Source organism: Tachyglossus aculeatus, chromosome 5 (assembly GCF_015852505.1).
Source record: "Tachyglossus aculeatus isolate mTacAcu1 chromosome 5, mTacAcu1.pri, whole genome shotgun sequence".
NCBI classification, from domain to species: Eukaryota; Metazoa; Chordata; class Mammalia; order Monotremata; family Tachyglossidae; genus Tachyglossus; species Tachyglossus aculeatus.
In genome coordinates, this window is record NC_052070.1 from 56,490,476 (window position 1) to 56,504,017 (window position 13,542).

The window sequence follows — 13,542 nt, forward strand, 5'->3', positions numbered from 1 at the left end:
CCTGGGGTAGATACAAGCTTTATCAGGTTGAACACAGTCCCTGTCCCACATAGGGTTCATAATGCTAAGTAGAAGGGAGTAGGACTGAATCCTCATTTTACAGCCGAGGAACGTGAGGCACAGAGAAGTGAAATAATTTGCCCAAGATAACACAGCGAGCAACGGACAGAGTCAGGATTCAAATCCAGGTCCTCTGACTCTCACGCCTGTGCTTTTTCCAGTAGGCCAAGCTGCTTCTTTCCCAATGTGCCCGTGCTTTTCCGTCAGTAGGGAGAAACACTATTTTTTTTAAGAGTATTTGTTAAGAGCATGCTATGTGCCAGGCAATGAGGTAACTGAAGCCCAGAGAAGTGAAGTGACTTTCCCAAGGGCATGCAGCTGACAAGTGGCAGAGTCAGGATTAGAACCCAGGTCCTTCTGACTCCCAAGCCCATGCTCTACCACAGGGTAACACTGCTTCTCTTTCCTCTCTTCTTCCTCAGCTAATCAAGATGCCGGGCTTGGGAGTCAGAGGACATGGGTTCTAATCCTAGCTCCGCCATTTGTCTGCTGTGTGACCTTGGGCAAGCCACTTAACTTCTCTGTGCTTTAGTTACCTCATCTGTAAAATGGGGATTAAAAGTGTGAGCCCCACGTGGGACAACCTGCTTACCTTGTATCTACAACAGGGCTTAGAACAGTGCTTGGCACATAGTACTGCTTAACAAATACCATAATTATTATTATTATTGTTAATAATAATAACCAAATCCACTTCTTCCCCTTCAAACAGCCCCTGAAGCCCCACTTCCTCCAGGAAACCTTCCCAGATGAATCGGGAGGGAGACCCCTCACCACAATCTGCCTCTAAAATCTCCCGTGATCCACTTTGACTGACCACTCCCAAAGCAGCTGGCAGAAGCAGCCAGCCATCATCCACTTGATCGTTCAATCGTGTTGGTTCTGTCTAACTCACTCTGGGCAGCTCCCAGCATGCTCAGAAAAGAGCTTAATTGATGGTGGTGCTGATGTTGACAATGACGCTGGTGATAATAATGATGGTATGTGTTAAGCGCTTACTATGTGCAAAGCACTGTTCTAAGCACTCGTGATGATCCTGGGGCCCATCCTAAGGGGGAATGGGTCAGTGCCCCATGAACTCAGCAGGGCCTTTCGTGCCAAGGACATATGAAAGAAAGACACACAACCTGAAGCAGAGCTGGGCTGCTTTTTTCCAGCTACCCCCCGACCATTAATCTTGATTATAGAGTCCTTGTGCTGCAGTTAATTTTCTTGTAGATGCATATCAGTCATGTAGCTGGGAATCTCTCAAAAGCTAATGAGGAATCATAGTCTTGCCATGTTATTACTTAGCTAATTAGTACACAGTCTTCTTCAAAAAAAAAGGTCAGAGAAGAGAAAGCAAGAAACTTGAGATTTCCAGAGGGACCGGCCTTTTGTTTCAAAGCTGGGGATGGCAACAGATGACTTTCACAGTTCTGTTGGTGTTGCTTCGTTGCTCCCATCCACTCCTCGAGAATGAGAACTGCAGTTTAAAAAAGAGTAGCAATAGCAGTAGTAATAGTAATAGACTTCCCTGCCTCCAGTCTCTTCACTACAGTCCACATGTCACTCTGCAACCCAGATCATTTTTCTCCAAAAACAATCAGGCCATGTTTCCCTACACCTCAGGAGACTCCAATGGCTGCCCATCCACCTCTCTACCAAACAAAAACTCTTCACCATTGGCTTTAAAGCACTCAATCACCTTGCCCACTCCTACCTCACCTCACTACCCTCCTACTATAACTGAGCTCGCACACTACTACCCCTCTAATGCTAATCTTCTCACTGTACCTCAGTCTCGTCTATCTCACCACTGATTTCTCATTCACATCCTACCTCTGGCCTGGAACACAATCCCTCCTCAAACCCGGCAGACAATTTCTCTCTCCTCCTTCAAAGCCATATTGAAGGCATATCTCCTCCAAGAGGGCTTCCCTAAGCCCTCTTTTCCTCTTCTCCCACTCCCTTCTGCATCGCCTCCTTTCATTCAACCCCTCCTCCAAGGCCCACAGCACTTATGTACATATCTGTAATTTATTCACCTATATTATTGTCCGTCTCCCCCTCTAGACTGTGAACTCGTTATAGACAGGGAATGTGTCTGTTTACTGTTACATTGAACTCTCCCAAGCACTAAGCACAGTGTTCTGCATACAGTAAGCTTTCAATAAATATGAATGAATGAATGAATAAAAGTAGTAGTAGCAGTAGAATTAATAGTAGAGGTTGGAATAATAGCAGTAGGAATAGTAGCATTACTCTGTTATATTGTAATCTCCCCAATGCCTAGTGCAGTTTTGTAATAATAATAATAGTAATAATAGCATTTGTTAAGCATGTACTATGTGCAAGGCACTGTTCTAAGCGCTGGGGGGATACAAGGTGATCAGGTTGTCCCACATGGGGCACACAGTCTTAATCCCCATTTTACAGATGAGGTACCTGAGGCCCAGAGAATTGAAGTGACTAGCCCAAAGTCACACAGCTGACAAGTGGCAGAGCTGGAATTAAAACCCATGACCTCTGACTCCCAAGACCGTGATCTTTCCACTGAGCCACGCTGCTTCTCTAAAAAATAATAATAATAATGATAATAATAATGGTATTTGTTAAGCGCTTACGATGTACCAAGCACTGTTCTAAGCGCTGGGGTAGATTCAAGGTTATCAGGTTCTCCAACATGGGGATCACAGTCTTCATCTCCATTTTCCAGATGAGGTAACTGAGGCACAGAGAAGTTAATTGACTTGCCCAAAATCACACAGACGGTAAGTGGTAATAGGTGCTCAATAAATATGATTGATTGATTGATTGATAGTAGTACTAGTAGTAGTATTATCTTTTATTGAGTGACCACCTCATGTGGTCCCCTCTCAGGGTCGCATCTGGAGAGTTTCCAGTACTCTACCAGACTTGGCTATGGGAGGGAGAGTCAAGCAGAGGCCTACCCATTCCTCTGCTAGCTAGCTTGGGCAGTGGCTAGCTAGCTTGGGCAGTGGCTAGCAAGTGGAAGGCAATCTGCTACAAGTCAAAACTCACCTGTGCTGGGCAGCAGCCTCATGGGAGAGAGTTGAGGTCAGAGACTCAATTTTACTGCGGGGAAGGCGACAATGGTAAACCACTTGCACATTTCTACCAAGAAAACTGTATGGATACACTACCAGAACGATTGCAGATGGAGAGCGGGGCGTTCTGGGAGGGATGTGTCCATGGTGTCTCTATGGGTCAGAAACGACTCAACGGCATAAGACAAGACCTCATGTAGTGCACTGCACTACTGCCTGGGAGGCACAGAAAAAAGAGGTGACGTTCCCTGCACACAGGGAGCTTGCATTGTAATAGGGAAGACAACAAAAAAATATTCTCAACCAGTTCCCCTTTACCTTTCATTCATTCATTCATATTTATTGAGAGCTTACTGGGTACAAAGCACTGAACTAAGTGCTTGGGAGAATACAATATAATAATGAACAGACACATTCCCTGCCAACAACAACCTTACAATCTAGAGTCTAACAGTCTTACATCCCTTGTTTCCCAAGTCACTAGATTGTAATCTCCTTGTGTGCCTGGCCACATGGCAGAGGTTACAAGGTAATCGGGTTGTCCGCCGCGGGGCTCACAGCCTTAATCCCCACTTTACCGATGAGGGAACCGAGGCCCAGAGAAGTGAAGTGACGTGTCCAAAGTCACACAGCTGGTAATTGGTGGAGGTGGGATTTGAACTCATGACCTCTGACTCCAAAGCCCACGCTCTTTACAGTGAGCCACGCTGCTTCTCTAATTGTTTTTGTCTTTCTATTTAGATTAATCACTGACCCAGAGCCTTGGGAGGCGTGGCTGTTCCTCTACAAAACCCCTGCAAGTGAGTAGCTTACAGACTTTTTCTTTCCTGGTGCTTCCTTTCCGTTTTTCCGCATTTAGTCCTCCTCACAAAAAAAGGAACAACTGTAGAAGGCTTTTAAACCAAAACCCCACAACCTCCCTATTTTTAAAACGAAAATCACTCTCCCCAAGTGAAGCCTGCAAGAGCAAACGCTCTTGCAAAGAGCAGTCTGTCAACTGTATTGTCCTCTCTTGAGTGCTTAGTATAGTGGATTGCCCCCAATAAGGACTCAATAAATACCACTGACCCTGTACTGGTTTCCCCCTCTTTCAAGCTCACCACCCACAAGCCTCTCTGCACATGGCTCTCTCATCTCCATCCTGCCTATACCATTCCCCCTGTATGGAATACATCGTTCACTCCTCATCGAATCACATCACACCCATCCTGCCAGACTTCTTTGTCCATGTAGCCTTCCCAGAATAAATTCAGTCACTCTGTCAGATTATTCCAGTTTCTTCTAGTATTTATGAGTAACTCTGTAAATTATTTATATAGATGTAACTGGTAGCTGTGTTAGAATGTGTTAATTAGGTGTTATGCTTCTGAAACTTGAGTTTCAGATCTACTTATGTGTAGGCTTGGTTATGTCAGCCCCATCTTCCTCATTAGATTATAAATTCCTGAAGGGACTGAAGTTGTTTTCACCTCTGTGTCTCCCCACAGCACTCGATGCAGAGTTCAGCACCCAGTGAGTGCTCGGTAATCTGTGTTGTCTGGCTGGCTGACTGATTTTCCCTTGCTCTCAGAGGACTCCTCAGACTTGGTGCCTCTAAGGTAGAAAGACAGTGTGTTGAGGTCCTTTGTGGAATCAGGCCAATCTGTTGCTGGGATGGTTTCTGACATCTCCTCCAATTCTCTTCCAGTTCTGTCATCTCCTCCAATTCTGTCACCTCCAATAGTCCTCCAATCTCAGCTTCAGAAAGGGAAGGCAACAGGCCCTTCCTAGAACCCCAGGGGGCAGAAAACATTAACAGCTCCTGTGACCTTAGGCAAGCCAGTTAAGTTCGCCTAAGGGGAATTTCAAAATCCTCCATCAATAGCCAATGTGATGCTTCTAGGAGTCGTCAGTCCTAAATCCTGGGTAAAAGAGCCCATGAAGTCACTCTAGGAGCACCCAGACCCTGGTCAGCCTCTGCTGAAGTAATTTAAACAAACTTTTGGTCTTGTAAGCCTAAAGCCCCCCCAGCACTCCTGTTCTAATACAAGCTGGGGGGACTCGCTCAAAGCTCTTCAAGTAATAATACTAATGATGATGGTATTTGTTAAGTGCTTACTACATTCTAAGCACTGGAGTAAGATACAACCTGATCAGGTTGGACACAGTGCCTGTCCCAGAGGGGCTTACAATCTTAAACTCCATTTTGCAGATGAGATAATAATAATAATAATAATAATTTTGGTATTTGTTAAGTACTTACTATGTGCAAAGCACTGTTCTAAGCGCTGGGGAGGATACAAGGTGATAAGGTTGTCCCATGTGGGGCTCACAATCTTAATCCCCATTGTACAAATGAGGTAACTGAGGCACAGAGAAGTGAAATGACTTGCCCCAAATAACACAGCTGACAAGCGGCGGAGCTGGGATTTGATAGTGCTTTGCACATACATAGGAGTGCTTAACAAATGTCATTATTATTATTATTATTATAATTTGAACCCATGACATCTGACTCCCAAGCCTGTGCTCTTTCCATTGAGCCATGCTGCTGGGGCCCAGAGAAGTTAAGTGGCTTGCCCAAGGTCACACAGCAGACAAGTGGCAGAGCCAGGATTATCCACACCCCTGTCACTGTCTCCACCTATAGTTGAAGTCTAAGGCATCTCCTCATAGGCACAGGGGTCATCAGGGATTAGCCTAACACACCCTCTTGGGACTGGCTGCAGGAAGTTCATAGAGAGAGTTCTTCCTCCTGTGCCCATAACTTTCAAAGTCCATACAACTCCCCAGCACGCAGAGTTTCCCCTCCAGTGCCTATTGCAGAAAAACACCAAGATCTGAGATCTCAAAAATGTTTAATAGTTTCTCAACAAGGTAGGAGTGAAAAATAAATCTTGTTCAAAGTACCTTTCCCTGGATCTAATACGTTTTCTCCAAAAACCTATCTCACCACCGACCTCTCACTCGCATCATGCCTCTGGCCCTCCTGCTTTGTATCTGATGGACCATCACTCTCCCCATCTTCAAAGTTTTGTTAAAATCACATTTTTAATGATATTTGTTAAGCACTTACTAGGTGTCAGGCACTGTACTGAACCCTGGGGTAGATGCAAGCTAATCAGGTTGGCTACAGTCCCCGTCCCCCATGAGGCTCAGAGTCTTAATTCCCATTTTATAGATGAGGTAACTGAGGCCCAGAGAAATTAAATGACTTGCCCAAGGTCACACAGCCTACAAGTGACAGAGCCGGGTTTAGGACCGTGTTCTATCTCAAAGGCCATGCTGCTTCTCTGATGCTTCACATCTCCTCCAAGAGGCCTTCCCTGACTAAGCCCTTGTTTCCCCTACTGCCTCTCCCTTTTGTGTCACCCTTGCACTTGAATTTGAACCCTTCATTAACTCTCAGCCCCAAAGGACTTATGTACATTTTGGAATTTATTTTAATATCTATCTCCCCCTGTAAATTGTAAGCTCCTACTGGACAAGGAATGTGTCAACTGTTATATTGTACTCTCCCAAGAGCTTAGTATAGAGCTTTGCACACAGTAAGCACACAGTACATACCTTTGATTGATTAATAGACTGTTTGATTGATTGACCCTCCATATTTCCCAGGGGTTACATTCCTCTGATCCTTACTCCTTTTCTCTCAGAGAGTCCTAGGTTCCAGTTTTGCCCTCTTAGAGTCTGTTAGAGGCAGACTCTCTCGGTGTCCTTTCTCCCTCTCGGATGCGGCAGCCTCATTCCTCTGGAGTTGTAGCCACTGGAACCTGAACCTAAACCTTATTCTAGCCCTAATCCAGGATCACCTTGTTCCCTCCCTGAGCTTTTTGTCCACAGCATGACCTCAGCCCTCCTCTCCCAGGCAAGCAGCACACAGCACGCTAATCTCTGACATCAAGATGGTCAAGAGTCCTTTTCCTCATCTCCTCCAATTCTCTTCCAGTTCTGTCATCTCCTCCAATTCTGTCACCTCCAATAGTCCTCCAATCTCAGCTTCAGAAAGGGAAGGCAACAGGCCCTTCCTAGAACCCCAGGGGGCAGAAAACATTAACAGCTCCTGTGACCTTAGGCAAGCCAGTTAAGTTCGCCTAAGGGGAATTTCAAAATCCTCCATCAATAGCCAATGTGATGCCCCTCCACATCCTCCTCAATCTTTCAATCTGATTGGCTCAGCTAAGTCTTCACACCTTTCTCAGAGAAGAGCATCACGGAGTGACTCTTGGGTCTGTTTCCTCCCACTCCTAAGTGTGGGGGCCAGTGGAATTGGCAATCGCAACCTGATGTCCGATCTAGGAAGCAGGGAGATCAGTATCCCCAAAAGCTGAGTGTCTAAGTAAATTAAGAAGTGGAACATCTCTTTTCTGAAAAGCAAATCTGAGCTACTAGAGCAGATTTAAAACCATCACCAAGGCATTTGGAGGATGACTGGAACCAAGAGATAAAATCTCTGCTGACTCCTCTCCTCCTCCCTCCAACGACACCATTCTCCCAAATATGAATAGAGTGTGTGTGTATGTGTGTGTGTGTGTGTGTGTGTGCATGTTTGTGAGTGATTTATTGGGCCTCCACTACGAACAACAGCAAAACAGAGGCACCCAATATAAATGTTAATATTTTTCTGCTGCAATTTACATCACTTACTGTCTTCCTTCATGTCCTGGAATCTGGCTGATCTGCAAATTCTGCTCCTGTGTACCAGGCTCATTCTTGTTCTGGTTGTTCTAGGGCAGCAAGCAAATATGGCAAAGGTTTTGGTCAGCAGGAAAGGTAAGGAAAGGTTTTACTAAAGATCCACAGTGGACAGGACATTAGACTAGGCACCTCAAGTCCAGGTTCCAGAATAGATCAATCAACAAAGAGCTTGCTGTCTACTAAAGAAGATATGACAGACAACATGCAATCAATCCATCAGTCAGTAGTATTTATTCAGAGCCTAATGTGTGCAACATACTAAGCTAAGTGTTTGGAAGAGTATAGAGATTTAGAAAATACAATCCCTGCCCTCGAAGAGATTACTACCTAGCAGGATGTGGGGCAGACACACAAATAATCACAGAGAGGAGGAAGAAAAGAATGGAAAAATGGATATGTGGGTGAGTAGGTGCTTAAATGCTAGATTAGGTAAGTCCTACTTTCAGAAGTGCGACAATTGTTCTGAGTGCAAAAATTCTGAAGTAGTTGTTAGGAGTAAGTGAACTGGGGAATGGACATTTAATTGGGGGGATGTCTCCTGGAGAGGGTAGGAGTTCAGAAGTTATTTGAACAAGGGGAGAATTGGGGGCTGGTGGATTTGAGGAGAGAGGTAGTTCCACACAGGAGGAAGGCCATGACCAAGAGGTTGAAGTTGAGAGAGATAAGGATGATACATTCTTAGGTTGGATTGAGAGGAATGAAGAGTACAAGCTGAAGTGTAGTGGGAGAAGAGAGTGGATAAATGGAGAGAGAAATGATGTAGTGCCTTAAAGCCAGTGGTCAGGAGTTTCTGCTTGATATGGTGATGAATGGGTAACTACTCAAGGTTTATGAAGAGAGGGGAGATGTGTACAAGAGGGTGTTTGAGGACAATGATACACAATGGAATGCTGGAAGAAGAGAGCGTTGAAGAGGTTGATGCATTGCTGCGATTGAGATATGATGATCAGCCACTCAATCAATAGTTGTTATTGAGCACTTCTTGCAGAGCACTCTACTAAGCTAATAGGAGAGTACAATGACATGTAGTTGGTAGACACACTCCCTGCTCACAGGAGCGGGCAGCCTTGTAGACAGAGAGAAGTGGTCAGATCTAGGAAATGTTGTGGAGGAAAAATAACAGGATTTAGCGACAATGTGAGAGGTGACAGAGGGCAAGTGGTCAAGGATTTTAGCAAGTTTGAGGGCTTCAGAAATGGGGAGAATGGTGGCGTTGTCAATGGCAATAGGAAAGTTAGTTGGAGTGATGGATGTGTGAGGGAAGATGAGGAGCTCAGTTTTAAATATATGACGTTTGGGGTGCCAGCTGGTCTCCACGTAGAGATATCCTGGAGGCAAGATGAAATAGGAAATTGCCAAGAAGATGAGAAACTTAGAGTAGCAACACTGATTTGGGAGTCATCCAGGTAGAGATAATAGCTGGAGCCACAGGAATGTTTGAGCTCTGCTATGGAGTGAGGATAAAGTGAATAGAAGAGGACCCCTAGAGTAGAAGATGCATAAAGTGTGCCAATACAATAGACTGAAAAGGTGAGAATAGAGAGGCTAACACAGACCCAGGAGAGAACTGTGTCAGTAAAACCAAGGTTAGATAATGTTTCCAGGAGTAGAGAGTGGCCCAGAGTGTCCATAGTGGAGGTTAAGGAGGATTATGACAAGAGTCCTGTAGATTTGGCAACAGGGAGATCATTGGTGACCTTGGAAAGTGCCATCTCTTTGGAGTGAAGGGGAGTGAAATCAGAAGTACCGTTGAGGTCATAGAAGAGAAGAATGAGCTGAGAGAATGGAGTTAATCAAATATTAGAGCAGTGGATGAGATAATCAATCAATCAACCACTTCTTGAGTGTGTACTGTGCACAGGGCACTGTACTAAGCACTTTGGGAGAATTCAATATAACAGAGTTGGTAGGCATGTTCCCTGACTACAAGGAGTTCTAGAGGGGGAGAGAGACATTAGTACAAATAAATCAATTATGGATTTATAACAGAGGTCATTCAAGGAAAGCTTCCTAGATGAACTGGATCTCATGATGAGATTGGAAAGAGGGGAAGGACTATGGTATGAAGAACAGAAGCTGAGAGGTGGTCCCATTCAGAAGGGCTAGGTTCTTTGAGAAAATGCCTAGAGGCAAAAAGACAGAGAAGGAGTGTGAGGGATTACAGGACACCAAAGTGGCCAGGTTAAGTGTGTCTCCCATTGGGAGCTTTTGGCTGAGTTCAATCTCTAGAGTCGTTCAATCCGCAGGGCTATGCAAGCAAACTCAGGTCAGTTTCTTTGGGAAAGGGAACAAAGTAAACATAAGAATATCTATAATAAAAATAATAATGATAATAATTGTGGTATTTATTAAGTGCTTTCTATGTGCCAGGCACTGTACTAAGCACTGAGGTGGATACAAGAAAATGAGGTTGATAATAATAATAATAATAATAATAATGATGGCATTTATTAAGCGCTTACTATGTGCAAAGCACTGTTCTAAGCGCTAGGGGAGGTTACAAGGTGATCAGGTTGTCCCACGTGGGGCTCACAGTCTTTAATTCTCATTTTACAGATGAGGGAACTGAGGCCCAGAGAAGTTAAGTGACTTGTCCAAAGTCACACAGCTGACAATTGGCAGAGCTGGGATTTGAACCCATGACCTCTGACTCCAAATCCCGTGCTCTTCCCACTGAGCCACAATCCCTGACCAAGATGGGGTTCACAGCCTTGGAGAATCAGTGTGGCTCAGTGGAAAGAGGATGGGCTTGGGAGTCAGAGGTCATGGGTTCTAATCCAAGCACCGTTACTTGTCAGCTGTGCGACTTTGAGCAAGTCACTTAACTTCTCTGTGCTTCAGTTACCTCATCTGTAAAATGGAGATGAAGACTGTGAGCCCCATGTGGGACAACCTGATAACCTTCTATCTGCCCCAGGGCTTAGAACAGTGCTTGGCACATAGTAAGCACTTAACAAATACCATCATTATTATTATTATTAATCCCCATTTTACAAATAAGATAACTGAGGCACAGAAAATTTAAATGACTTGCTGAAGGATACACAGCAAACAAGTGGCAGAGCAGAATTAGAACTCAGGTCCGTCTGACTCCCGTACTAATGCTCTATCCAGGGGCCATGAAACATAAGGGAGAGAGAACATGATGAGGGTTTCAGGAACTCCTGATGAGATGTTTTTCCTTCTGCTACTTAGCTCCCTGAGCCCCAGACCAGTGTGGTTCGTGGTGGAGAGCCCAAGCCATTTACCCCTCCTTCCTCTGGGAGATTGTTGGCAATTTCTCCCTGGTCCTTCCCTGCTGAAAGAAGGAGAATTTGGATCAGGAGCAAATGGAAGAACACTGGATTTTCTTCCAGGGTCAATCACGGCTAAGTTTTCCTAGAAACACAAGTCACATTGCTATGTACCATTCTGTGTACCTTTCGTTCAACCTCCAAAACTCCTGACAAAAGGAAATGGTTCTGATGGGAAGACTTGGTTGTGTAACTGAAGGTTGATTGGCTCATGCTTCTAGTTCTCAGGAAGGGGCAAGATCTGCATTCTTGCTGAGTAACACAGCTGAACATTTGCTCAGAATTTCCTCTCTTGGTGGTTTCTGGGGTCCTGGCCCAGCTTGGTGGTTTCTGGGGTCCTGACCTTGATGGGGATAAGTGCTACTTCCCATATCCATCTTCTGCAAAATGTTGTCTACTCCTTTGGGCAGTTGAGAAGCAACATGGCTTAGTGGAAAGAACACAGCCCTGGAAGTCAAAGGACTTGGGTTCTATTTCCTGGCCCTGCCACTTCATTCATTCAATCAATCGTATTTATTGAGTGCTTACTGTGTGCAGAGCACTTAACTTCTCTGTGCCTCATTGATGTGAATAATGGTAGTGAAATGTCTACTTTCCTCCTACTTACACTATGAGCCCCATGTGGGACAGGGCCCGTGCCCAGTCCAATCAACTCCAGGGGTTAATGTAGTGCTTGGCACATAGTAAGTGCTTAACAAATACTATTATTATTATTATTATTATCATCATCATTATTGCTGGGCCCTGGGCTGTGCATCACTGGTCCAGGCAGCCTGGAGGTTGAAGCAGCAGAATTAGTTCACAGCTCCTCTCCCAGACACAGATATTGTTAAGACCTCAAGCGGCTTCTGACGACAGATTTCAAGCCCCTGTTAAACTGAATTGGCATCAGTCTACAAGGTCACAAGTCAACAGAAGAAGTCCGTACAGGCAGGCAAGCAGCATGATGGTAGCTTGTTTCTTGGGAGAGTAAGTTAATTTGTTCTCCATCCCTCCATGAGTACACAAGCCTCTTACAGAAGCATCTGATAGCCACAAGCTGTTCTGTCTCACTCTGCTCTAACAGCTCCTGTTTCCTCCTAGTTACCAATTGCACTGGGAGTTCTGGGAAGGGGGCTTTCAGGAACACCTCTCACTCTTCCCCCAAACTTTAAAATCCCTCTCCCCATTAGACTGCTGCCTGATTTTCAGCTACCACAGACCAGAGGCTCTCAGAGATCCAGTCATGGGGGCAATGAAGTAGACTTGTGGCACTTGCATGAAACCAGCAGACCTGGGTTCTAATTCCAGCTCTACCTCTCATTTGCTGTGTGAATTCAAATGAGTTACATAACCTCTCTGTGCCTCTGTTTGCTCATCTATAAAATGGGAAAAAATGATTTGCTCCTCCTACTGTTTAGACTGTGAGCCCATAAAGAACAGGGACAAGCTGTGTGGTCTAATGGAAAGAGCACAGGCCTTAGAATTAGAGGACCGGGGTGCTAATCTCAGCTCCACCACTTGTCTGCTGTGTGACCTTGGGTAAGTCATTTAACTTCCCTGCATCTCAGTTACCTCATCTGCCAAATTGGGAGTAAGACAGTGAGGCCCATGTGAGACAGGGACTGTGCCCAGGCTGATTAACTTGCATCTACTCCATTGTTTAGAACAGTGCCTGGCACATAGTAAGTACTTAAAGAAGGCCATTAAAAAAAGGACTGTGTCTGCTCTAGTAACCATATAATGGCATATGAATAAGCACTAATTAATACCATAATAATAATTAATGAGCATCTATTGCTATATATTATGAAATATTCATTCAAGATGGCCCAGAGGAAGAGGTCTCATTTATTTCTTTTTTTGCTTAGTTGTCACCTGCCTAATGGTACCCTCAGTTTAACCGTGTGACCCTCACAATACAGATGAAGTACAAATGCCATAATAATAATAATAATACAGATGAAAGTCTGGCTTGAGATCACCAAACTATCCAAAGGAGGTTGTATCCCTTTGAATTTGAGTTCTCTTCATGGGTGGTAATTGGGCCACCCTGTCAAATATATGTGTGCCAGGTGTTTAGTGGGTAAAGAGAAAAGAGACACAGAGGGGTCTTTGCCCCTTATGCAGGTGCTATGGCCAATTTGATAAGTGACTTCTGGATCTGGGCTCCATTTCTGCTGGTAAAATTTTTCCCAGGCCAGCGGCCGTGCTCAGAGACACTCTCTAGGGAGAGCAGGGTCTGGCCCTTCTCCTGGTCTCCCCAGGGTGTACCTGCTCTCGACACAAAGTCCTAGAGAGCAATTTGATCAGCAGCACCTGTTGCTTTCCACTGTCCCAGGAGATACCTGAAGGAGAATCCCTCGGGCCCCCATGCTGGCCTCCCCACTTAGCGGTGGTGGAAAGGGTTCCAGTGAGATCCTGGCTGGTGGAACAGTACTCTAGACTTCCCTACAGTCCTCTAGACGGTGAGCTCATTGTGG

General features: G+C 45.0%; 1 pseudogene; it reads left to right on the forward strand.

Annotated features, from left to right (window-relative positions):
• The first annotated feature begins 2,912 nt into the window (after positions 1 to 2,912).
• On the forward strand, positions 2,913 to 3,074 carry LOC119929346 (annotated as a pseudogene).
• Positions 3,075 to 13,542: the final 10,468 nt, after the last annotated feature.